Here is a 26,564-nt window from a genome sequence, read left to right on the forward strand (position 1 = left end):
TACATCAAGTCCCTGTCCGAGAGACACTAGGCAGGGCAACCACTGGAGTTACATCAAGTCCCTGTCCGAGAGACACTAGGCAGAGCAACCACTGGAGTTACATCAAGTCCCTGTCCGAGAGACACTAGGCAGGGCAACCACTGGAGTTACATCAAGTCCCTGTCCGAGAGACACTAGGCAGAGCAGCCACTGGAGTTACATCAAGTCCCTGTCCGAGAGACACTAGGCAGAGTAGCCACTGGAGTTACATCAATATGACCCCTTATAGTGCTTCAATGTCACACACACACAGTCATGTACAGTTGAAGTCGAAAGTTTCCATACACCTTAGATTGGAGTCATTAAAGCTCATTTTTCAACCACTCCACAAATTTCTTGTTAGCAAACTATAGTTTTGGCAAGTCGGTTAGGACATCTACTTTGTGCATGACACAAGTAATTTTTCCAACAATTGTTTACAGACAGATCATTTCACTTATAATTCACTCTATCACAATTCCAATGGGTCAGAAGTTTACATACACTAAGTTGACTGTGCCTTTAAACAGCTTGGAAAATTTCAGAAAATGATGTCATGGCTTTAGAAGCTACTGATAGGCTAATTGACATCATTTGAGTCAATTGGAGGTGTACCTGTGGATGTATTTCAAGGCCTACCTTCAAACTCAGAGCCTCTTTGCTTGACATCATGGGAAAATCAAAAGAAATCAGCCAAGACCTAAAAAAAAAAAAAATGTAGACCTCCACAAGTCTGGTTCATCCTTGGGAGCTATTTCCAAATGCCTGAAGGTACCTCGTTCATCTGTACAAACAATAGTACGCAAGTATAAACACCATGGGACCATGCAGCCGTCATACCGCTCAGGAAGGAGACGCCTTCTGTCTCCTAGAGATGAACGTACTTTGGTGTGAAAAGTGAAAATCAATCCCAGACAAACGGCAAAGGACCTTGTGAAGATGCTGGAGGAAACAAGTACAAAAGTATCTATATCCACAGTAAAATGAGTCCTATATCGACATAACCTGAAAGGCCGCTCAGCAAGGAAGAAGCCACTGCTCCAAACCCGCCATAAAAAGCCAGACTGTGGTTTGCAACTGCACATGGGGACAAAGATCGTACTTTTTGGAGAAATGTCCTCTGGTCTGATGAAACAAAAACAGAACTGTTTGGCCATAATGACCATCATTATGTTTGGAGGAAAAAGGATGATGCTTGCAAGCCGAAGAACATCCCAACCGTGAAGCACAGGGGTGGCAGCATCATGTTGTGGGGGTGCTTTGCTGCAGGATGGACTGATGCACATCACAAAAAGGAAGGAAAATGATGTTGATATATTGAAGCAACATCACAAGACATCAGTCAGGAAGTTAAAGCTTGGTCGCAAATATATCTTCCAAATGGACAATGACCCGATTTATACTTCCAAAGTTGTGGCTAAATGGCTTAAGGACAACAAAGTCAAGGTATTCGAGTGGCCATCACAAAGCCCTGACCTCAATCCTATAGAAAATTTGTGGGCAGAACTGAAAAGTGTGTGCGAGCAAGGAGGCCTAGAAACCTGACTCAGTTACACCAGCTCTGTCATGGGGAATGGGCCAAAATTCACCCAACATATTGTGGGAAGCTTGTGGAAGGCTACCTGAAACGTTTGACCCAAGTTAAACAATTTAAAGGCAATGCTACCAAATACTAATTGACTGTATGTAACCTTCTGACCCACTGCGGATGTGATGAAAGAAATAAAAGCTGAAATAAATGATTCTCTCTACTATTATCCTGACATTTCACATTCTTAAAATAAAGTGGTGATCCTTTTTACTAGGATTAAATGTCAGGAATTGTGAACAACTGAGTTTAAATGTACAGTTGAAGTCGAAAGTTTACATACACCTTAGCCAAATACATTTAAACTCAGTTTTTCCACAATTCCTGACATTTAATGCTAGTAAAAATTCCCCGTCTTAGGTCAGTTAGGATCACCACTTTCTTTTAAGAATGTGAAATGTGGTGGAAAAATGAGTTTTAATGACTCCAACCTAAGTGTATGTAAACCTCCGACTTCAACTGTAAATCACACCACACCACACACTCAAACACTGTGTCTGACTGAGTAACGTGGTGCTTCTACTGTGCTTCTACTGTTCATCTCCCAGTTAGACTAGAGCCTGAGCCTGTCTGAGACCTAGTGTGGGTCTGACTACGCTGTGGTTGGCTCATAACACCCCTCCTGTGGTGGTATGTAATCCCTGTCCCACATTGGAGCTGTGGGATTAGGTAATAGTGAAGAGTCATCCAGTCATTAATATGGAGATGTCTGTCTGCCTGCCTGCCCTCATCCACCCATACCAAAGAGCAGCCTGACAGAGTGTCATGGGCTGTTCATAATGTGGCCTAAACATCAGCCAGAGAGAGTGTGGCAGAGTGAGAGGAGGTGGGATATAAGAGTGGGATTTATGGATAGAGTGAGAGAGGCTACTTCTGTGTCTACTTCTCATTCCCCCTGTCACCACCACCTCCCTCCCTGCTGTCATCTTCATCCCTCTCTTTTTGTCTCCTCCCCTCATCTTTGATCCTGACTTGGTCACATAGCTGTTTCCTCAAATGATCATGATCCACACCAGCCTTTAGCCTTCTGACACATGATTGGCCCAGATGATGTGGCAAAGCTCAAAGCATATAGTCAACCTCCAAGCTAAACCAACAACTCCTTCATGCATCTCCGGGATGTGTCAGGAGCAGAAATGCCTGATGTGTTTTCACAGCGTGGCTAGCTTGTAGGAGGCGCGGCACATCCGTACCATAAGTGGCAGACTGATGCATTATTAAGACTGGCACAGGGTGAATATTGTACATTATTCTCTTCATTCTCACAGTGTGACGGCACTCATCCAGCTCCTGGATAGCATACCAGACTCAACACAAAGTGTGTGTGTGTGTTTGCATTGTCTGAGTGTTTGTGTGTGCGTGTGTTCATTTGTGTGTTCAGGCAGTAGTATGGTCTGTGTTTTTGTCATCAAACTTTTAGAAACTTCCAGAGTCTGACAATAATGTTTGAGACAGGAAGCTTCCTGTGCTCCTGTGCCCTTCTCCTCCTTTGGGCCCCCTCTCTATTTCCTTTGCTTCATCTCTTCTTCCCTATATCCCCCTCCTCCTCCCACTTACTCCTGTTCCATCTCTAAATTTCTTCTCCTTCCCACTCTACCTCCCTTTCACTCTCTTCTCTTCTCTCAGTCCATATCAATACCTGTTTCCTGTTTCCACCACCCGGCTGCTCTCACCCATCTCTCTCCTCCTTCTCCCCTCTGTCTCCTTCTCTCCTTCGCTCCAATTCTTCCTTTCGGCCTCATGTTTGCCCTAGCTCTCTTTCTATTTCCCTATCTCCCTCTCCGTGCGTCTCCGTTTGCTCTGACCTCATCCCTGCTCTCTCTGTTCTCCCTCTTTCCCCTCTTTCTCTCTGTTCTCCCTCTTTCCCCTGGAGACCTCTTCCTGGACCTTCTGTTCGTAGGTAAGGGGCCACAACTGTTGTAGGTGACAGGGCTGCCATAAGGACATACAGGTTGCAGTGAGGGACATGTGTGGTATAAGGGCATGGTTGACTGACAGTACCGCAGTAGACTAACGATAAGGTGGGGTATTCTCCTGTGTTGAGGGAGGGAAGCCAGGGGCCAGACGACCGTGACTAAGTGGAGGAGACTCTGAGCGAAATAATTCATTACAATGGTAAGCTGTGTGCACATGCACACCAAAACACACACACAAACTTCTGTGCATACAGTACACACAAACACACACAAACTTGTGCATGCACCCACATACCCGCTCACATTAGTACACACAAACACCCCCACACACTGGGTGTGTTGTCTGTCTTATTTTACTTACTGCTGTTGAATATTCATGGCAGGACAGAGAGACATTGTCAGTGAATTTAAAGAACAGCATGTTCGTTTTGGATAAACAAAAGAATGTGCTTTTGACAAGAAATAGTTCAGAATGGCTTAAGTATCATATTTTAATGAAGATATTTAGTATTCTGAACCCTAAGCACATAGCGGCTGGGACAAACGCATCTTGAAATAATTTTCATCCTCCAAATTTGGTTCTAGATTTTGAACAGTGGGAAATATTACTGACTATGACTGGTACTACCCCATCCCTGAAAGCTAACACTCTCAGGAACACGTACGTGTCTTCTGTTTCCAGCTACGACACAAGCCGTGCAGGAATCGTTAGAAGGGAGAGTGATGAATCTGCACAGAATACCTGAGGGAAATGAATTGATTCTCCACAAACCATCATCCCTGATGTTTTCCTGAACTGTCCAATACCGTTCGGATGTATTTCAATCACTCCAAAGCATACTTCCCACTACAGACTGACATTTCCCACTATCTGATTTGACATACCTTGCGCTAAAACTTTCTTGAGATAATGGCAATGAGGTCAGATTCGTAAGTTTCATCAAACTATTTCACACATTTGTTTCTGATAAACACAGGTGTCCAAAAATAGAGAATCAGAGAGTCAAATAGCTTGATGGTCCATGTTAATAGTAATATCATGTAGAAATACAATTTTATTATCATGTATGAATCAATTTCGCTTTGTGACCCCCAAACCCCCATTCCCTGATAGGTATGGCAGTCCAGTGACTTTATTTTACCTCTGAAATATTATTGACTACCACTGACACAGGGACTGATAGGAACGTGTGTGTGTTTGACAGGGAAGCACCTCTCCAGTGTCAGGGTGAAAATCACAGTAGTACCTATAGGGGTGCCTGGGAAGGAGAGGGGAGAGGAAGGGGGGGGGGGACCACAGCTAAATCTGCTGGGAGAAATCACTGAAGTATGAGAGGAGTGAGAGAAGAGAGATGGAGAGGTGTGTGTCCTGCGGCACAACCCAAATCTCCTACCCTCCTACTTACAGTGCATTCGGAAAGTCTTCAGACCCGTTGACATTTTCTACATTTTGTTACGTTACAGGCTTATCCTAAAATGTATTGAATTAATTAATTTCCCCAACTATCTACAGACAATACCCCATAATGACAAAGTGAAAACAGAAATACCTTATTTACATAAGTATTCAGACCCTTTGCTATGAGGCCAGAAATTGAGCTCAGGTGCATCCTGTTTCCATTGATCATCATTGAGTTGTTTCTACAACTTGATTGGAGTCCACCTGTGGTACATTCAATTGATTGGACGTGATTTGGAAAGGCACACGCCTGTCTATGTAAGGTCCCACAATTCAAATCAAATCAAAGTTTATTTGTCACGTGCACCGAATACAACAGGTGTAGACCTTACAGTAAAATGCTTACTTACAGGCTCCAACCAATAGTGCAAAAAAGGTATTAGGTGAACAATAGGTAAGTAAAGAAATAAAACAACAGTAAAAACACAGTGAAAAACAGTAGCGAGGCTAAATACAGTAGCAAGGTTATATAAGTAGCGAGGCTACATAAAGACACCGGTTGGTCAGAATGATTGAGGTAGTATGTACATGTAGATATGGTTAAAGGGACTATGCATATATGATAAACAGAGAGTAGCAGTAGCGTAAAGAATTGACAGTGCATGTCAGAGCAAAAACCAAGCCATGAGGCTGAAGGAATTGTCCTTACCACTCCAAGACAGGATTGTGTTGAGGCACAGATCTGGGGAAGGGTACCAAAAAATGTCTGCAGCCTTGAAGGTCCCCAAGAACACAGTGGCCTCCGTCATTCTGAAATGGAAGAAGTTTGGAACCACCAAGACTCCTCCAAGAGCTGGCCGTCCGGCCAAACTGAGCAATCGGGGGAGAACGGCCTTGGTCAGGGAGATGACCAAGAACCCGATGGTCACTCTGACAGAGCTCCAGAGTTTGTCTGTGGAGATGGGTGAACCTTCCAGAAGGACAACCATCTGGAAGGACAACCAGACGGAAGCCACTCCGCAGTTAAAGGCACATGACAGCCCACTTGGAGTTTGCCAAAAGGCACCTAAAGGACTCTCAGACCATGAGAAACAAGATTCTCTGGTCTGAGGAAACCAAGATTGAACACTTTGGCCTGAATGCCAAGCGTCACGTCTGGAGGAAACCTGGCACCATCCCTACGGTGAAGCATGGTGGTGGCAGCATCATGCTGTGGGGATGTTTTTCAGCAGCAGGGACTGGGAGACTAGTCAGGATCGAAGGAAAGAGCAATGTACAGAGAGATCCTTGATGAAAACCTTCTCCAGAGCACTCTGGACCACAAACTGGGGTGAAGGTTCACCTTCCAACAGGACAACAACCCTAAGCACACAGCCAAGACAGCGCAGGAGTGGCTTCTGGACAAGTCTCTGAATATCCTTGAGTGGCCCAACCAGAGCCCGGACTTGAACCATATCAAACATCTCTGGAGAGACCTGAAAATAGCTATGCAGCGACACTCCCCCTCCAACCTGACAGAGCTTGAGAGGATCTGCAGAGAAGAATGGGAGAAACTCCCAAAATACAGGTGTACCAAGCTTGTAGCATCATACTCTATATGACTCAAGGCTGTAATCGCTCCCAAAGGTGCTTCAACAAAGTACTGAATAAAGGTTCTGAATATTATGTAAATGTATATTTCCATTTTTTTTTTTTATACATTTGTAAAAAATTATAGAAACCTGTTTTTCTTTGTCATTATGTGGGTATTGGTAGCCTTATGGGGGGCAGGTAGCCTAGTGGTTAGAGCGTTGGGCTAGTAACCAAAAGGTTGCTGGTTTGAATCCCTGAGCTGACAAGGTAAAAATCTGTCGTTGTGCCCCTGAGCAAGGCAGTTAACCCACTGTTCCCTGGGCGCCGAAGACGTGGATGTCGATTATGGCAGCCCGCCGCACTTCTCTACAGTATCTATCTCTGTACTGGTTTGGGCTGTGGTGGTGAAGTGGTTCATTAATAACTAATCAGACCTATTTGGGGGGAGAAACACCATAGTCACAAACTTTTTGAACAGCCCATTACTCTGATAAGGAGGAAGGTCTGAGATGTTGTAGTGGTGGTTTGCATGCTAGCGTTTTAGTCCATCCGATGTCAACTCTTTTTCTCCTAATATCAGCTGTCATCGCCCAGATGCGATGACATCATTTGTCAATCGTGTTCTATGGGCTGTGACATCACGTGTCAGTCGTTGGCTGGATTCTATAGGCTACGTGAAGCAAATGCAAGTCACTGACTATGTTAAGGGGAACATGCCATCCTCTTCTAGATCATTGTGACAGACATGCCATGATAGAGAGAGAGTGCATGTTTCAGATTGGGGTCAGATGAGGAATTTCTATTATTTTTCTGTCACAACTTTCTTCTCAACTCAGTCAGTTAACCTATGACCCCTCAAGACCTCCATCCCAGAATGCACCATGTCGACGCTGAGTGGCCATTTTCCCACAATCCTCTTCTCTCATAAATCTTTCTCCCTCTGATACACCTGCTTTGATCAGCTTTGAGTCACTGAGACAGTTTTCTCTGATCAGGATGTGGGCCTCTAGCTAAGGACTGCAGCCACTAAAACCCAGTTAACCATTAACCATTGAAGCCCAGCACTAACCCAGTTTGAAGGATTTCAATCACATCGTCTCTGATGAGTGTAGCCTTTCATAGTTGCTGATTGAGAGATCTCAGTTCATCAGAGCACTAAGGCACCATTCAAAGACATCTTCAAACACCAGAACAGGGGAATTATTTATTTATTTATTCATGATTATTTTTTACATTTTAGTCATTTAGCAGACACTCTTATACAGTGCGACTGAAAGTTAATGCATTCATCTTAAGTTAACTAGGTGAGACAACCACGTTTCACAGTGTTGTAGTAACACTGTACCATTAGCGTAGCGTTGCTGTATTAATTAGTGGACGTATAGCCTATAACAGCTACTGTTAGAGTACGACTTTGAGTGAGACAATATTCTGTGCATTTCCTTTGAAGCTGGGTGATTTGAGCTTTGATGGCCCTCGTTAGCCTCTCGTGTCTAATCCTTCAAGTAACAAACAGATTAAGATTAACCTGCAGGGGAGAGAGGGGAAGAAGACTGTTTTACTTATTTATACTCCTTTACTGAGTCAAATTCTGCATATACTAATTATGGGCCAAACAAGAACAACAGCAAGATCAACAATAGAAGCAGCAAACAACCAGAGAGCAAGAGAAGCAAATAGGGTAAGCACACACACACACACACACACACACACACACACACACACACACACACACACACACACACACACACACACACACACACACACACACACACACACACACACACACACACACACACACACACACACACACACACACACACACACACACACAGCTGCCCCCCATAGGCTGGGAAGGGAACCGGCGTGCAGGTTTTTTAGCCCACGAGACTTCCCTTTTCCAAGTCATTAGAGTGAACGGGAGCCTCTCAGAGGCAGCAGCTGTCTGGCCCATGGCACCAAGTGGAGCGGAAAATCCATATAATTTCATTGTGATAATCAGCCTCCCCTTTCCCGACCACTTCCACGGAACGAAGAGCGGGGAAGAAAGGAATAAAAATACAAAAGAAAGAATGTGCACTTAAGGCCTGGTTTCCCACAGTAGCTCTCTCTCTCTGTGTGACTCTCTAATTTAACACACACTGTTATTCTTAACAGTAACTGTGCCTGTCACTCATGAAGCATGTGTGGTTGCTCTAGCTAAGAGTAAATGCCATAATCCATTATCAGATTAACTCTTTCCCTTCAATGGTTTAACTTCCTTGTGCATAGAAAGCACAACACACACACACACACACACAGACACGCACGCACGCACACACATACACACACACATCCATCAGTGTGATCTGGGAGGAGTTGATTTGTGTGTTTTTCATGTGGTTCTGTGTTCTCTGGGAGATAAATCGGTATGTTATCTCTCTCTCAAGCGGTTAAGTACGTACTCTTCTGATTCTCTTTCTTTTTCATTTATTCTTCCTCTCTGTCTCTCACTCTGTCTGTGTCTCTGTGTCTCTATGTCTGTCAGAAATGACTCCTTTTGTGACAATTTTGACTTGCTGTGGGAGCAGCCAACCTCCTTAAAAGAAACGGGATTCACCTTATCCGCAGGGGTTCCAGGATTATGTCCACCAACACAACGAACTGCTTAAGAGACTGACGGCCTGGGTTTGGTAGCCCTCCAGTCCTCCCTGTCACAATATGCAACAGGGGAATACAAGTGCAGTCAATGTAAGTAACCTAATCTATGTTCCTTTAACTGTTAGCTCTGAGGCTATTGTCTGCAATAATCATATGCCCATAGAATTGAATTTCACTGTATGCACTGAAACTATCTGCCTTGGGAAGAAGCCCACTGTGGGCAGCCCACTTAGTACCATTGGCTAAAATGTAAATGTTGCTGACATGTACTCAGATCAGCCTTTCAGAAAAGCACTAAAAACAAACAAGCAACCAGAAAATGACAACAAATAGCCAATATTAACATATGTAGCCTTTTTTTAGGGGCCTGAGAAACAAAGTTAATTAAATTAACAACTTACTAATGTCAGAAAACATTGATATTCTGGCCATCTCTGAAACACATTTAGATAATTCATTAGATGATTCAGTAGGAGCTATATGTGGTTATAGAATATACAGTTGAAGTTGTAAGTTTACATACACCTTAGCCAAATACATTTAAACTCACAATTCCCGACATTTAATCCTAGTAAAAATTCCCTATTTTAGGTCAGTTAGGATTAGCACTTTATTTTAAGAATGTGAATTGTCAGAATAATAGTAGAGAGAATTATTTATTTCAGCTTTTATTTCTTTCATCACATTACCAGTGGGTCAGAAGTTTACATACAGTCAATTAGTATTTGGTAGCATTGACTTTAAATTGTTTAACGGGTCAAACATTTCAGGTAGCCTTCCACAAGCTTCCCACAATAAGTTGGGTGAATTTTGGCCCATTCCTCCTGACAGAGCTGGTGTAACTGAGTCAGGTTTGTAGGCCTCCTTGCTCGCACACGATTTTTCAGTTCTGCCCACACATTTTCTATGGGATTGAGGTCAGGGCTTTGTGATTGCCACTCCAATATCTTGACTTTGCTGTCCTTAAGCCATTTTGCCACAACTTTGGAAGTATGCTTGGGGTCATTGTCCATTTGGAAGACCCATTTGCGACCAAGCTTTAACTTCCTGACTGATGTCCTGAGATGTTGCTTCAATATATCCACATAATTTTCCTACCTCATGATGCCATCTATTTTGTGATGTGCATCAGTCCCTCCTGCAGCAAAGCACCCCACGCAACATGATGCTGCCACCCCTGTACTTCATGGTTGGGATGGTGTTCTTCGGCTTGCAAGCATCCCCCTTTTTCCTCCAAACATAACGATGGTCATTATGGCCAAACAGTTCTATTTTGGTTTCATCAGACCAGCGGACATTTCTCCAAAAAGTACGTTCTTTGTCCCCATGTGCAGTTGCAAACCACAGTCTGGCTTTTTATGGCGGGTTTGGAGCAGTGGCTTCTTCCTTGCTGAGCGGCCTTTCAGGTTATGTCGATATAGGACTCGTTTTACTGTGGATATAGATACTTTTGTACCTGTTTCCTCCAACATCTTCACAAGGTCCTTTGCTGTTGTTCTGGGATTGATTTGCACATTTCGCACCAAAGTATGTTCATCTCTAGGAGACAGAACCCATCTCCTTCCTGAGCGGTATGACGGCTGTGTGGTCCCATGGTGTTTATACTTGCGTACTATTGTTTGTACAGATGAACGTGGTACCTTCAGGCATTTGGAAATTGCTCCCAAGGATGAACCAGACTTGTGGAGGTCTACATTTTTTTTTCTGAGGTCTTGGCTGATTTCTTTTGATTTTCCCATGATGTCAAGCAAAGAGGCACTGAGTTTGAAGGTAGGCCTTGAAATACATCCACAGGTACACCCCAATCGACTCAAATGATGCCTGTTAGGCTGAGAGAGGATCTCATGTCAGATGACATAGAAGTAATATGACTACAGATTCATCTGCCTCACCTAAAGCTTATTCTCGCACAGAAGTTGCTATTGACCACCAAGTGCTAAAAGTCAGTATTTGGACTATATGTGTGAAATGCTCATTAGTTCATGTGATTTCAACAGAGAGGTATATTTTCTAGGTGATTTAAAAATGGACTAGTTGTCATCAAGCTGTCCACTCAAAATAAGCGTCAAACTGTAACCGATGCCTGCAACCTGGTTCAGGTTATCAGTCAACTTACCAGGGTACTTACAAAAATAACAGGAAGTAAATCATTCATGCGTATTGATCACATCTTTACTAATGCTGCAGAAATCTGCTCTAAAGCACTATCCACACCACATTGATAATAATATAGCCATATCTAGAAAAAACAAAGCTCCCAAGACTGGACCTAAAATTGTCTGTAAGAATCATTCAAGAGGTTTTTGCAATGATTCCTATGTCGAAGATGTGAAAAATATTTGTTGGTCTGATGTGTGTAATGAGGAACAACCTGACGCCGCACTTGAAGCATTTATGAAACTGCATCTTCCGGTTACTGATAGGCATGCACCCAACAAGAAACGGACTGTTATAACTGCCAAATCCCCATGAATAGATGATGAATTGAAAAACTGTATGGCTGAGAAGGATGAGGCAAAGGGAATAGCAAATCATTCTGACAACACAGGAGACTGGCAAACATACAGTAAATTGAAAAATCAGGAAACTAAACTCAACAAAAAGAAGAAGAAACTGTACTATGGAACAAAGATGATATAAAGAGTACTCTGGAGTACTTAAAAAAAGTTATAGGCAAAAAAGCGAACTAAGCTCCATTCTTCATTGAGGTAGATGGCTTGTTCATAACAAAAGCTTTTGATATTGCCAACCACTTTAATAACTTTTTTTGTTGACAAGATTAGCAAACTTAGGCATGACATGCAAACATCAAATGCTGAGCCTTCATATTCTTGCACAACGGACCAAATAATGAAAGATAAGCACTGTAGTTTTGAGTTTCGCAAAGTGAGTGTGAAAGAGGTGAATTCTTTGTTGTTATATCTATAAATAAGGACAAGCCATCTGGTACCGACAACCTGGACGGTAAAGTGCTGAGGTTGGTAGCGGAATACATTTTGACTTCAAATGAAGACTAGAAGATGGTGTGTGCCATCAGGCCTGGAGGAAGGACAAGGTTATTCTGCTGTCCAAGAATAGCAGAGCACCCTTTAATGGTTGAAACAGTCAACCAATCAGCCGGTTACCATTGTAAAAATATATATTTTACCAAATACAAAGTTATTTTGCAGAAAACAAATTAAGCAACAGACTTTCAGCATGCTTATAGGGAAGGGCACTCAACATGCTCACACTGACACATGACTGATGATTGGCTGAAAGAAATTGAGAGTAAGAAGTTTGTGGGAGCTGTTTTGTTAGACTTCAGTGCAGCTTTTGATATCATTGATTATAACCTATTGCTAAAAAAATGTTGGTGTTATGGATTTGCACCCTCTGCCTTATAATGGATTGAGAGTTACCTATCTAATAGAACACAGAGTTATTTTTAAATGGAAGCCTCTCAAATGCTAATGCAGTTGAGTGTGGTGTACAGCAGGTCAGCCGGCTAGGGGCATTATTGTTTTCTGTTTTTACAAATGACCTTCCACTGACCTTGAATAAAGCCTGTGTGTCTATGTACGCTGAACAGTATACAGTATAAATAACTGACACCCTTAACATAGAGCTCCAGTCAGTTTTAGAATGGGTAACTAGCAATAGGCTGGTGCTAAAGTCCATGGAGAATAAGAACACCACCTCCCAGCTGCCCACTGCACTGAGGATAGGAAACTCTGTCACCTCTGATAAATTCACTATAATTGAGAATTTCAATAAGCATTTTTCTATGGCTGGCCATGCTTTCCACCTGGCTACCCCTACCGCGGTCAACAGCACTGCACCCCCCACAGCTACTTGCCCAAGCGTTCCCCATTTCTCCTTCTCCCAAATCCAGTCAGCTGATGTTCTGAAAGAGCTGCAAAATCTGGACCCATACAAATCAGCCGGGCTAGACAATCTGGACCCTTTCTTTCTAAAATTATTTGCCGAAATTGTTGCAACCCCTATTACTAGCCTGTTCAACCTCTCTTCGTGTCATCTGAGATTCCAAAAGATTGGAAAGCAGCTGCTGTCATCCCCCTCTTCAAAGGAGGGGACACTCTTGACCCAAACTGCTACAGACCTATATCTATCCTACCCTGCCTTTCAAAGGTCTTCGAAAGCCAAGTCAACAAACAGATTACCGACCATTTCGAATCCCACCGCAACTTCTCCGCTATGCAATCTGGTTTCAGTTGGTCATGGGTGCACCTCAGCCAAGCTCAAGGTCCTAAACGATATCATAACCGCCATCGATAAGAAACAATACTGTGCTGCCGTATTCATTGACCTGGCCAAAGCTTTCGACTCTGTCAATCACCACATCCTCATCGGCAGACTCAATAGCCTTGGTTTCTCAAATGATTGCCTCGCCTGGTTCACCAACAACTTCTCTGATAGAGTTCAATGTGTCAAATCGGCTGGCCTGTTGTCCGGGCCTCTGGTCATCTCTATGGGGATGCCACAGGGTTCAATTCTTGGGCCAACTCTTTTCTCTGTATACATTAATGATGTCGCTCTTGCTGCTGGTGAATCTCTGATCCACCTCTACGGAGACGACACCATTCTGTATACTTCTGGCCCTTCTTTGGACACTGTGTTAACAACCCTCCAGACGAGCTTCAATGCCATACAACTCTCCTTCCGTGGCCTCCAACTGCTCTTAAATACAAGTAAAACTAAATGCATGCTCTTCAACCTATCACTGCCTGCACCTGCCCGCCCGTCCAGCATCACTACTCTGGACGGTTCTGACTTAGAATATGTGGACAACTACAAATACCTAGGTGTCTGGTTAGACTAAGCTCTCCTTCCAGACTCACATCAAACATCTCCAATCCAAAGTTAAATCTAGAATTGGCTTCCTATTTCGCAACAAAGCATCCTTCACTCATGCTGCCAAACATACCCTGGTAAAACTGACCATCCTACCGATCCTCGACTTCGGTGATGTCATTTACATAATAGCCTCCAATACCCTACTCAATAAACTGGATGCAGTCTATCACAGTGCCATCCGTTTTGTCACCAAAGCCCTGTATACTACCCACCACTGCGACCTGTACGCTCTCGTTGGCTGGCCCTCGCTTCATACTCGTCGCCAAACCCACTGGCTCCAGGTCATCTACAAGACCCTGCTAGGTAAAGTCCCCCCTTATCTCCGCTCACTGGGCACCATAGCAGCACCCACCTGTAGCACGCACTCCAGCAGGTATATCTCTCTGGTCACCCCCAAAGCCAATTCCTCCTTTGGCCTTCTCTCCTTCCAGTTCTCTGCTGCCAATGACTGGAACGAACTACAAAAATCTCTGAAACTGGAAACACTTATCTCCCTCACTAGCTTTAAGCACCAGCTGTCAGAGCAGCTCACAGATTACTGCACCTGTACATAGCCCATCTATAATTTAGCCCATACAACTACCTCTTACCCTACTGTATTTATTTATTTTGCTCCTTTGCACCCCATTATTTCTATTTCTACTTTGCACTTTCTTCCACTGCAAATCTACCATTCCAGTGTTTTACTTGCTATATTGTATTTACTTTGCCACCATGACCTTTTTTGCCTTTACCTCCCTTATCTCACCTCATTTGCTCACATTGTATGTAGACTTATTTTTCTACTGTATTATTGACTGTATGTTTGTTTTACTCCATGTGTAACTCTGTGTTGTTGTATGTGTCGAACTGCTTTGCTTTATCTTGGCCAGGTCGCAATTGTAAATGAGAACTTGTTCTCAACTTGCCTACCTGGTTAAATAAAGGTGAAAAAAAAAAATATATATCTCAAACTAAAAGCATTGTTTTTGGGACAATCACTCACTCAACGCTAAACCTCACTTAGATCTACTATTGAATATTGTGGAGGCTGAGCAAGTTGAGGAGACGAGACTGCTGGGTGTAACCCTAGATAACAAGCTGTCATGGTCAAAACATGTAGACCAATGGTTGTGTAAATGGGAAGAGGTCTGTCCATGATAAGGCGTTGCTCTGCTTTCTTGAAATCTCAGCCAACCTACAGGTCTTAGTTTTATCTCAGCTGGACTACTGGCCGGGTGTATGGTCATGTGTGGCAAAGACATACAGTACCAGTCAAAAGTTTGGACACACCTACTCATTCAAGGGTTTTTCTTTATCTTTATTGTTTTCTACAATGTAGAATAACAGTGAAGACATCAAAACTATGAAATAGCACTCTGCAGCAGAGGTAACTCTGGGTCTTCCTTTCCTGTGGCGGTCTTTCTAGAGAGCCAGTTACATCATAGAGCTTGATGATTTTTGCGACTGCACTTGAAGAAATTAAGTAATGATGGACTGTTGTTTCTCTTTGCTTATTTGAGCTGTTCTTGCCATGATTAGAGCCTGTAAGTAAGCATTTGACTGTAAGGTCTACACCTGTTGTATTCGGCGCACGTGACAAATAAACTTTGGTTTGATTTGCTTTGATATGGACTTGGTCTTTTACCAAACAGGGCTATCTTCTGTATACCACCCCTACCTTTTCACAACACAACTTACTGGCTCAAATGCATTAAGAAAGAAAGAAATTCCACAAATTAACTTTTAACAAGGCACACCTGTTAATTGAAATGCATTCCAGGTGACTACCTCATGAAGCTGGTTGAGAGAATGCCAAGAGTGTGCAAAGCTGTCATCAAGGCAAAGGGTGGCTACTTTGAAGAATCTAAAATCTAAAATCAATTTGATTTGTTGAACACTTTTTTGGTTACTACATATTTCCATTTGTGCTATTTTGTAGTTTTGATGTCTTCACTATTATTCTACAATGTCGAAAATAGTAAAAATAAAGAAAAAACCTTGAACGAGTAGGTGTGTCCAAACTTTTGACTGGTACTGTAGGTCAATTCCAGTTGGTCCAGAACAGAGGAGCACGTATTGCACTTAGATGTTCTCCTGGCTCAAAGCTGAGGAGAGATTGACTGCATCACTATTGGTGCTTTGTGCTAGGTGTTGATGTGTTAAAGGTACCAAACTGTCTCTTCAAGCAGTTGGCACACAGTTCAGACAGTCATCGGTACAATACAAGACATGCAATCAGAAGTCTCTTCACAGTCCCCAGGTCCAGAACACAGGCTGGGAAATGCACAGTATTAAATAGAGCCCTTACTACATGGAACTCTCTGCTAGCTAGCAATAAAACTAAATAAAATAAAAAAAAACAGATAAAAGAACACATTACGGCACAACGGGGACTGTGAAGAGACACAGTCATGTTTATATATTCAGAATTGTAATTTGTACTATATTATGTATTGTATTATATAGGTGTATGGCCTTGCCCGAGCCTTGGCTTGTTCGAGACGGAATGGCTAATAGGGAAAGAGCCATCTCCTGTTTCTGAAGCGTGAGGCAGAGGCAGGAGATTATGTAGTATTACATAGTGTTATGTAGTGTTCTGTAGTATTATGTAATGTTATGTAGTGTATTTATTGTTTCCTGTTTGGACCTCAGGAAGGGGATCCCAATAAAATACTAAATAATAATACTCCCTATCTCTCTCTGAGGAGGTTGGCACCTCGCTGTGCCCCTTGGGGTGCCACAAGTAGGAGCTGAGGTTGGCGCGGCGTCTGGGCTCTCTGCTCTGCTGCACACCCAATTATGCCACACTAATCCTGATGCTGTGCCCGGTTCTCTCACCTGCTACATGTATGCATGAGCGGGTGCACACACACACACAATTGAGACAGAGAGACAGAAAGACAGAAAGACAGAGAGACAGAGACACAGAGACACAGAGAGAGAGAGAGCACAAACTGTCTCTCTCTCTCTCAATTCAATTCAATACAATTCAGTAGACTTTATTGACATGGCAAGTTCAATTAATTACATTGTCAAAGTATGCATATAACATAGAATGGTGGGACCAACAGAAATAAGGCAACAATAATAATACTCCCTCTCTCTACCGTGTCAGAAAAAGGTCAGAAGAGGTTTAAGTTCAGTCTGCTGTGAGATTCCTAAAGCACAGTTAGCCATCCTTCCCTCTTCCCTCTTCCCCCTGAAGCCCCCTTGTCCATAGTAAAGAACTTCCTCTCTAAGTAGGCTACATGCAGCTGTCAATCAATAAAGAAAGAGATAAGGCTCGAGCACCACTCACTCTTCTCTTGGAGGACAGGCTGAACCTTAAAACCTTTTATCGGCTTCCCTTAGGAGGAAGAACTGGTAGACGTGTGTCATATATTTTATCAAATGAAAGCTACAGAAAATGACATCCAGCCAGACTTCACTGCTTTTAGCGAGCCCTAGTGGACGGTCTGTGACCTGCATGTGGAGAACCACGGCGAGAGAAGCAGACAAGTGAACTGCAGAGAAAATACATCTCACCCCAGCAGCTGCCAAGCGTCAAAATGTGATTTTCTTGGTGAGAAATGTCAGAAGTTCATGTTCACTATACGCATGACTGTTGGGTAACCTATATATGCTAACGTTATATCATGCTGTTTTCTGAACTATTTCCAATTCCTCCTTATCTTTCCCATAGTGGCAGGTAATATAGCCTAGCTTTATCAGACTACCAAGCTAACTCCCGGTATCTCAGAATATTATCACAACAGGTAGACTACAGTGTTAGTCTACAGTTTTCTCACAGGTGCGCACCCACGCCTGGTAATCTGCACAGTGCTGTGGATCCGTAGACGTTCCTTTGATTGGTTTAGGATCCTGTTTAAACCCCATTCAAACCCCCCTCGCTCTTGTCGCCGCACACTGGAGAGATTTGCAGAACGGCGGTGGGGCGTCGCCGGTGCCAGTCCGCCACGCAATTAGATTTTTGTTCTCGAGGAGCTCAACCGAGGGCTCGTTTTTAATATTATATCTTTTTTTTTCATTAACAACATTACTATTGGAATTATGAGACTTGTTTATTGCTCAGGTGGTTCTCAAGTCGTTGTCTTTAGCCTAATGCATGATATCAGTTTACAGAAGCCTCTGAGCCATTGAGAATCATCATGAAGTTGCGGACACCTGTCCTCTTTTCATCGATGTGTGCACTTTGTCTCGGCACCATTCTGGGTAAGTACAGGAACTGGAACCACTGCATGTCTTGAACAATTAAGTAGCCTATTATAGGAGTTCTAAAAGTGTGGTGCTTGCGAGGGATAGCCTGTGGAACTGAAAAGTGCATGACACTTTTTTTTACCAATCCAAGTCACAAGGGGGAAAAAACATAACACATCTGGGTTTACGTAAATTTACGATATGACATTCCACACGATTCCAATTACTCATAATCATGCCATCTGACAAACTGGGAGCATTAACTGCACTCGGCCACCGTGGCGCGCCTGTTTCTTCTGGCACGGGATAAATCTCCGGCGCGAACACGCGCTCCCTCAGGTCTCCTTCATTTCTGGTTGTGTTTCTGCTCACCAACAGGACCGGTCGATGGACACGGAGACAGACGCGGTGTCGGGTGACAGTGTATGTCTCTGAACCCAATGTTATCTTTCTGAATATGATGGTCATCATATCTGGTGAACTTCTGAAGTGTAGATGCTATTTGGCAGTAAAACCTCAAGGCTATTTGTGAACGATTGGACGTTGTGTGAAGGTAATGTTGAAGATGGCAAAACCTTAGTAAAGGGTTGCATTTAATTTCTAACGTTAAGGTAACATAATACAGTTCTATACATAAATATGTATACATTGTTTTGATTCCTGGATGGAGAGCCAGAGGGTGAATCAACTCTAGCTGCAGGTTAAGGGTCACACACACACACACACACACACAATACAGAAAGTGTGGGAGAGACAGACAGAGACCACCAAAAGACACACACTTTCAGCTATACACATCTCTTCTGGAGGAGTTTTAGTTGAGTAGCCAGCTCTCTAACCTGTCTCTGTACCCCCACCCCCATGGTTCAACTGTTTGTAGTCAGATTCATATTCCACAACCCCTTCTTATGCAACCACAGTAAACACTATCTACATGCTAAATTAAAATTAGAGACCATTAGTCTATGGTGCTTAAGAATTTATATTGGAAATAATTGTTTAACTGACAGCTGGTGAAAAAAACGATTTTCTTATTAAGGTCTTATACATAACTTAAAGCCTCTATTCTGCGCCACCTCTTACTCTCTTCTCTCACTCCATTAAACTCGATCTCTTTTCCCCTTCACTCCCATCCCCAGGTGAGTTTGGGTCTCTGGCTGAGATGGAGGGCCTCCTGTTGAGGAACCTGTTCCAGGGGTACCAGCACTGGATCCGGCCCATCCAGCACGCCAACGACACGGTCACAGTACGCTTCGGATTTAAGATCTCACAGCTGGTGGACGTGGTGAGGATGCACACACAAACAAGGAATTGAAGCGAAACACACACACACACACACACACACACACACACACACACACACACACACACACACACACACACACACACAGTGACGAAAGATCTTACCGTACTAACAAACGATGAAAGACACAAAATATTCTCAATATCTTGTCTGAATGGCTTGAACCATGTACTTCTTAAGCCAGAATTATAATTCTGTCCATGTTGCTGAAACAAAACGAGCACCGCCACAGTGAAACAGCCCCATTCTGCTGAGCTGTCCAAGGTCCTGACGTAAAGCTGTTGGCCTCCGTAGAACTTCCATCTAGCTTTTTCTCTTTTTATAGACCTCACAGAACACGCTCTTTTTCAACAGAGGTTACAGGCCAGATGTGATAGGCTGAGATGGTTTAGCTGTTCTGTCAGAGAACACAAGCAGGTAATGGAACAGTCCCAGTCATGGTGTTAAATATGAACCTCCCCTACACACACAGCAGGCTATGTATTCCTGTCTGTCTCTCTGAGGGTATAGGGGGAGAGGCCTGTGGAATGTAATTATCGAAAAGGGTTGTTGTGAATATGAACTGATGTTATCATACCATAGAGAATGAAAGAAGGAGAGATGAGGTTTGAAAATGAATAGAACAAGGAGGATAGGGAGAGAAAGAAAGAGCGAGAGGTGAAACGCAGGAGGAAGAGGTATGGTGAGCTAGTGAGGGAAGTGCTCTGCTCCAGGCTGATGAGTGGCACCAGTGTTTGCTAGGCGTCTGTCCTGTATTAGGTTACAGTTCACCTCTGGACTATGTGATCCCCACAACCTCAAACTCAATCCGACAGCTGATCCCCGCTACTTACACGCTTCTCTTCCACGCTCCCTCTCATTTTCTCTCCTTCTGTCAGTCTTGCTTACCAGTGTGGTCATTTTCTTACATTTAATTGAATATTACAATACCACGATTTTGTGAACACTATTGGTGTGTGTGTGTGCGCGTGCTCCATTCAAATGAGATGGGATAATGAACAAGGAATTGAAGCAATTTGGCCTGAAACAGACATGATTCTGACCTGGATGTCTAATCTACATGATATCGTGGTCTCCGTCTGTCTCACAGGATGAGAAGAACCAGCTGATGACTACTAATGTGTGGCTGTGGCAGGTGAGGAGGAAAAGGGGTTGTAGCCTGTTTTCCATAGATGAGGATAGATGTATTGTAATATGTGTCTTTCCCTCAACAGGAGTGGCTCTATTATAAACTACGATGGAACCCTGAGGACTACGGTGGGATCACATCGATCGGAGTTCCATCTGAGACAGTCCGGCTGCCCGACATCGTGCTCTGAGAAGTAAGCTCTATGATATGTCAGATATTATGGTGAGCACCGTTAAGCATAATGTCTTCGGACAAGACGGTGTTAACATCCACCTATTTTCCCACTGATGGTTCACATTAATAGACCGTTTTGTTTGATGTTTTCCTAAAATGTATGTTTTATATGCACAATAACCCTAACTCGTATTACTCTCCTCCCCCAGCGCTGACGGCGGTTTGAGGGCTCCCTGATGTCCAAAGCCATCGCTAAGTCTAACCCTAAGATCACGTGGACCCCTCCGGCCAGCTACAAGTCAGCCTGCACTATGGATGTCACCTTCTTCCCCTTCGACAGACAAAACCGCTCCATGAAGTTTGGATCCTGGACGTGCGATGGTAACATGGTGGACATGATCCTGTTAGGTGATTATGTAGACAGGAAGGACTTCTTCGACAACGGAGGGAGATCCTGAACGCCACGGTGGCCAGAGGAAACCAGTGGAATGGGAGCTATTCCTTCCCCTTTATAACCTACTCTTTCATTCTGAACCGTCTCCCGCTGTTCTATACACTTTCTTATTATTCCGTGTCTCGGTCTGTCGTTCCTGACCGTGCTGGTGTTATATCTTCTGTCACGGATGAAGGGGAGAAGCTCTCTCTCTCCACCTCCGTCCTTGTGTCGCTCACTGTGTTCCTCCTTGTCATAAAGATCATCCCATCTTCCTCCAAGGTCATCCCTCTCATCGGGGAGTATCTCCTCTTCGTTATGATCTTCGTCACTCTCTCCGTCATCATCACGGTGTTTGTCATCAACGTGCACCACCGCTCCTCAACCTCCTACCACCCCATGTCCCCCTGGGTTCGCTCCCTCTTCCTTCAGAAGCTAGCCAGGATGCTGTGCATGCGGGGCCACACCGACCGGTACCACTATCCAGAGCTGGCACCGGAGAGCCCAGAGCTGAAGCCCTGGTCTGGGGGCTGGAGAGGGGGTCAGAGGGGGAGCGGGTAGACCTATGGACAGAGTCTTCTGGAGGGGAAGGAGGATGAGAGTCAGGCCTGGGTCACCGTGCTGGAGAGGGCTACGTGTTAAGTGCGCTACATCAGCCGCCATTTCCGCAAGAAACACTTTATCAGCGAGGTGGGTCACAATGCTATATATTTGAATCAAGAAGATATGTAGTGTAATGCCATGTAAATAATGATATAATCATCAGCTGAGTTTTCCTGTTCTCCTCATTCCAGGTTGTGCAGGACTGGAAGTTTGTTGCTCAGGTTCTGGACAGCATATTTCTGTGGGCCTCCCTCACCATGTCGGCCCTGGGGACCATCCTCATTTTTACCCCTGCCCCTCATATGTTCCTTAGTACCCCCCCGTAGTCCGGTCCTAGCACCCCCCTCTAACTCGGCACCCTCCCCAGTCCTGACCCAGCACCCCACTTTAACTCATCACCCCTCCCTCGTTGGGAAACCAGCACCCCCCTCTAACTAATTTCCCTCCCCTCCCCAGTCTGGACCCAGGACCCCCCCACTAACTCAGCACCCCCTGCCGATTCACCCTCTGATGCTAATTCCCCAAACTGAGGCCAGGACACCCTACCAACAATTTAACCCTGACCTCCAGCCTGGATCTATAGCCCCTCCGTCTCCAGTTTCTCCTGAACTTTTCAGCCAACTTGCTATGGTTAGACACCAACCCCATACTGTTGAGCTATGCCCTGCCTTCCCCTGCCACACCTTGAGTCAGAATAGCACATCACCTTGCTATAGAGCTTTTACTCACATTTACATATTACACTGAGAGAGTTCACTCAATGCACAGAAAACGAATTACAAATATTAGCTTGTCTCAAAGCCACAATACACTAATGTAGCATTCTTAAGACTGAAATACTTTGAATTAGTGTAATATTTACAATATATTCTCTGTAGTTACTGTATGTACCAACAACATTTTACTTAATTCTGCCTGACTTCTTCTCAAAACCATTATCACCTTGTGACCCAACTATTGTGGTCTTAGTTAGTGTAACTTAATTCGTCTGTGAGTAGAATGGCGGCGGCATCCAGGCCACTCTGATTGGACGATCAGTGTTCTATTTGTGTTCGTCGAGGGACCTCATTAGCAAGGGATTGTTTGGGTTCTATTTGTTTGATTTGGGTTTTGTGTCCTTTGTGACTCTTATTTCATACTAGTTTGAGCACTTCAGCAACTAGTTAATTATAATAAGTTATTATTCAAGTACAATGTATAGACAACTTTTCCCCCCCCACTGAGGTCACGAATGTGATTACTGTTAATGAGTATGAGAGCAACACAGTGAATCAACTACAAACTATTGTTCCGGATGTACGTCAAAACAGAATAAAGATATTTTGAATACCGAAAGTTTGTATTTCATCATGCAGTATTGAATGTCTAAATCCCTTAATTTGGATTCGCTTGGAACTGTTTAGAAGTCGCACAGAGTGACGCGGATGTTACAGACAAATTGAACGTGATAGTTTTAAGTGTAGCATTATTTTATTCCACTAGGGGGCAACCTTGGTATGACAATGATTCAGGTGTCTCCGACACAGCAAAGTTTTTGCTGTAGTCCTAAATATGGGAGATATTTTTTTTTTGGTCCATCAATCCTTTGGTCCTCAATTGTTACAATATGTAGATATGTAATACATGTTGCTATCTCTCACACACTGATACACACTTTGCATGTCCTGCACACAAACACCCAATAGGGAAAAAATAGGTTTCTCAATAAGGAATCATTCTATAAGAAATAAAATGCCAACAAAGAGTCACAACTACGATCAGGTTGCAAGTAGTCTAGCGATAAGAGAGCTGGGCCAGTAACTGAAAGTTTGCTGGTTTGAATACCCGAGCTGACAATGTGAAGAAGCTATGGATGTGCTCGGCACTTAACCCTCACTTTCTCCAGGGGCACTGTACTACTATGGCTGACCCTGTAAAACAACACATTTCACTGCACCTATCAGGTGACAATAAAACTTGTTTTATCATAAGCAATAAAAATCAGTTTCTCCTGGGCATGTATACTCATTCCAAGGTAAAGAACCAACTGATAATACATTATAAAATCCTGAATTCATTCATTAAACTCTTAGTTCAAAACCGTTTGAGCCAATGCTATATTTATTTATCATACCATTACGTTTAAAACTTAAATTGTGATGTCAGACTGTGTTCGCCTAGTACAATCTTTCTTCCCCTCTGGGATATTCCCTCCTTTCTTCCCAAATGCCACTACATTGGTGCATTCTTCCTCAGAAGAAGTGGTCGAGAAAGGATTTGAAACTGGCGAAGGCAGCTGTGTTTGGAGGCCTGGTGCATCGCTACCAAGCGAAATGGGGACAGGTACAGGCCACTATTTAGGTATAATTCCTGTCCCTTTGAGATCTGTGGCGTCCCAGTTTATTTTTTTTATTTTTTTTTAGGGGGTAGATCAGCTTTAATATTGCAAATTGTGGCTTCTATGAATGTACAGTGCCTTCGGAAAGTATTCAGACATCTTGACTTTTTCCACATTTTGTTAGGTTGGAGCTGTCACGTCCTGACCAGTATTTAGGTAATATTTGTATTATATTTGGTCAGGACGTGGCAGAGGTATATTTGTTTTGTATGGTGGTTTTTTTTGTGTGTGGTGTAGAGGGGTGTTTTATGTGTTCCTGGGTTTTGGGTGTATGTTCTGGGTTAGTATGTTCTAGGTTAGTTTTTCTATGTGTAGGTTTGGGTGCTGGACTCTCAATTGGAGGCAGGTGTTTCTATTTGCCTCTGATTGAGAGTCCTATAAGTAGGTGTGTGTTTGGTTTGTAATTTGTGGGTAGTTATATTTTGCACTGCTAAGCATTCAGGAGTTAGCCTGTAAAACTGTCATTTGTCGTTCTTGTTTTTTTGTGTACGTTTCATTCTATATAATTAAAAGATGAGCATCCACATTCTGCCTGCAATTTGGTCCCTTCAACACGGCAACAATTATGACAGGAGCCTTATTGTCACGCTTGTCGTCGGTTAAAGAGGACCAAAACGCAGCAGGCATGCGGTTGTTCATTTTGAACATTTATTCACTCCAAACTGAACACAAAAAATAACAAAAGAGAACGAACGATAAACTGACAGTCCTATAATGTTTGACATACACTAAACACGGAACACGGAACAATCACCAACAAATAACAAACACAAACACACCCTAATATATGGGACTCTCAATCAAAGGCAGATAGACAACACCTGCCTTCAACTGAGAGTCCCAACCCCAATTAACCAAACATAGAAACCGACATACTAGACTAAACATAGAATACCTGAAAACCAAACGGTGCCCAAAAACCCCGGAATACTTAAACCAAATGCCCCTTCAACAAAACACACCACCCCGAACCACATAAAACGAATACCCTCTGCCACGTCCTGACCAAACTACAATACCAATTAACCTTATACTGGCCAGGACGTGACAGTACCCCCCCCTTAAAGGTGCTAACCCCGGAAGCACCTTAACAAAAATAACCCCAAGCAACACAAAAAAGAAAAATTCCCCCTTACTAAAGGGAGGGAAGGGAGGGTGGCTGCCGTCAACGACGGCACTGTGCTACACCCCCCCCCTCCCCAACCCACCTATCTCTGGAGGTGGCTCCGGCTCAGGCCATTCCAGGCTGTCGGGGCAGTCTGGCAGCTCGGGACAGTCTGGGCAGTCTGGCAGCTCGGGACAGTCTGGGCAGTCTGGCAGCTCGGGACAGTCTGGGCAGTCTGGCAGCTCGGGACAGTCTGGCCACTCGGGACAGTCTGGCCACTCGGGACAGTCTGGGCCGTCTGGCCACTCGGGACAGTCTGGGCAGTCTGGCCACTCGGGACAGTCTGGGCAGTCTGGCCACTCGGGACAGTCTGGGCAGTCTGGCCACTCCGGGCAGTCAGGGCAGTCTGGCCACTCCGGCAGTTCAGGGCAGTCTGGCCACTCCGGCAGTTCAGGGCAGTCTGGCCACTCCGGCAGTTCAGGGCAGTCTGGCCACTCCGGCAGTTCAGGGCAGTCTGGCCACTCTGGCGACTGTTGACTGGCGGGCAGCTCTGACGACTGTTGACTGGCGGGCAGCTCTGACGACTGTTGACTGGCGGGCAGCTCTGACGACTGTTGACTGGCGGGCAGCTCTGACGACTGTTGACTGGCGGGCAGCTCTGACGACTGTTGACTGGCGGGCAGCTCTGACGACTGTTGACTGGCGGGCAGCTCTGACGACTGTTGACTGGCGGGCAGCTCTGGTGACTGTTGACTGGGATGACGCACTTGAAGCCTGGTGCGTGGTGCTGGTACTGGACGTACCAGACTGGGAACACGTACATCCAGGCTAGTGCGGGGAGCTGGCCTGGGGCTCCATTCTTGCCCCGCAAAACTGCCCTTGTGCCCCCCCCAAAAAAATTATTGGGGCTGCCTCTCGAATTTCCTAAATTCTTCCATCGCCCTGAAAACACTCCTCCTTAACTCGGCCCATGTCCATCCTTCCTCCTCGTTCCTCTGCTGCTTGGTCTTGGTTTGGTGGGTGATTCTGTCACGCTTGTCGTTGGTTAAAGAGGACCAAAACGCAGCAGGCATGCGGTTGTTCATTTTGAACATTTATTCACTCCAAACTGAACACAAAAATAACAAAAGAGAACGAACGATAAACTGACAGTCCTATAATGTTTGACATACACTAAACACGGAACAATCACCCACAAATAACAAACACACCCTAATATATGGGACTCTCAATCAAAGGCAGATAGACAACACCTGCCTTCAACTGAGAGT

General features: G+C 44.2%; 1 pseudogene; it reads left to right on the plus strand.

Annotated features, from left to right (window-relative positions):
* The first annotated feature begins 17,972 nt into the window (after positions 1–17,972).
* On the plus strand, positions 17,973–23,146 carry LOC106604609 (neuronal acetylcholine receptor subunit non-alpha-3-like; annotated as a pseudogene).
* The last annotated feature ends 3,418 nt before the right edge of the window (positions 23,147–26,564 follow it).

The sequence above is a fragment of the Salmo salar genome, chromosome ssa05 (assembly GCF_905237065.1).
Source record: "Salmo salar chromosome ssa05, Ssal_v3.1, whole genome shotgun sequence".
Lineage (NCBI taxonomy): Eukaryota > Metazoa > Chordata > Actinopteri > Salmoniformes > Salmonidae > Salmo > Salmo salar.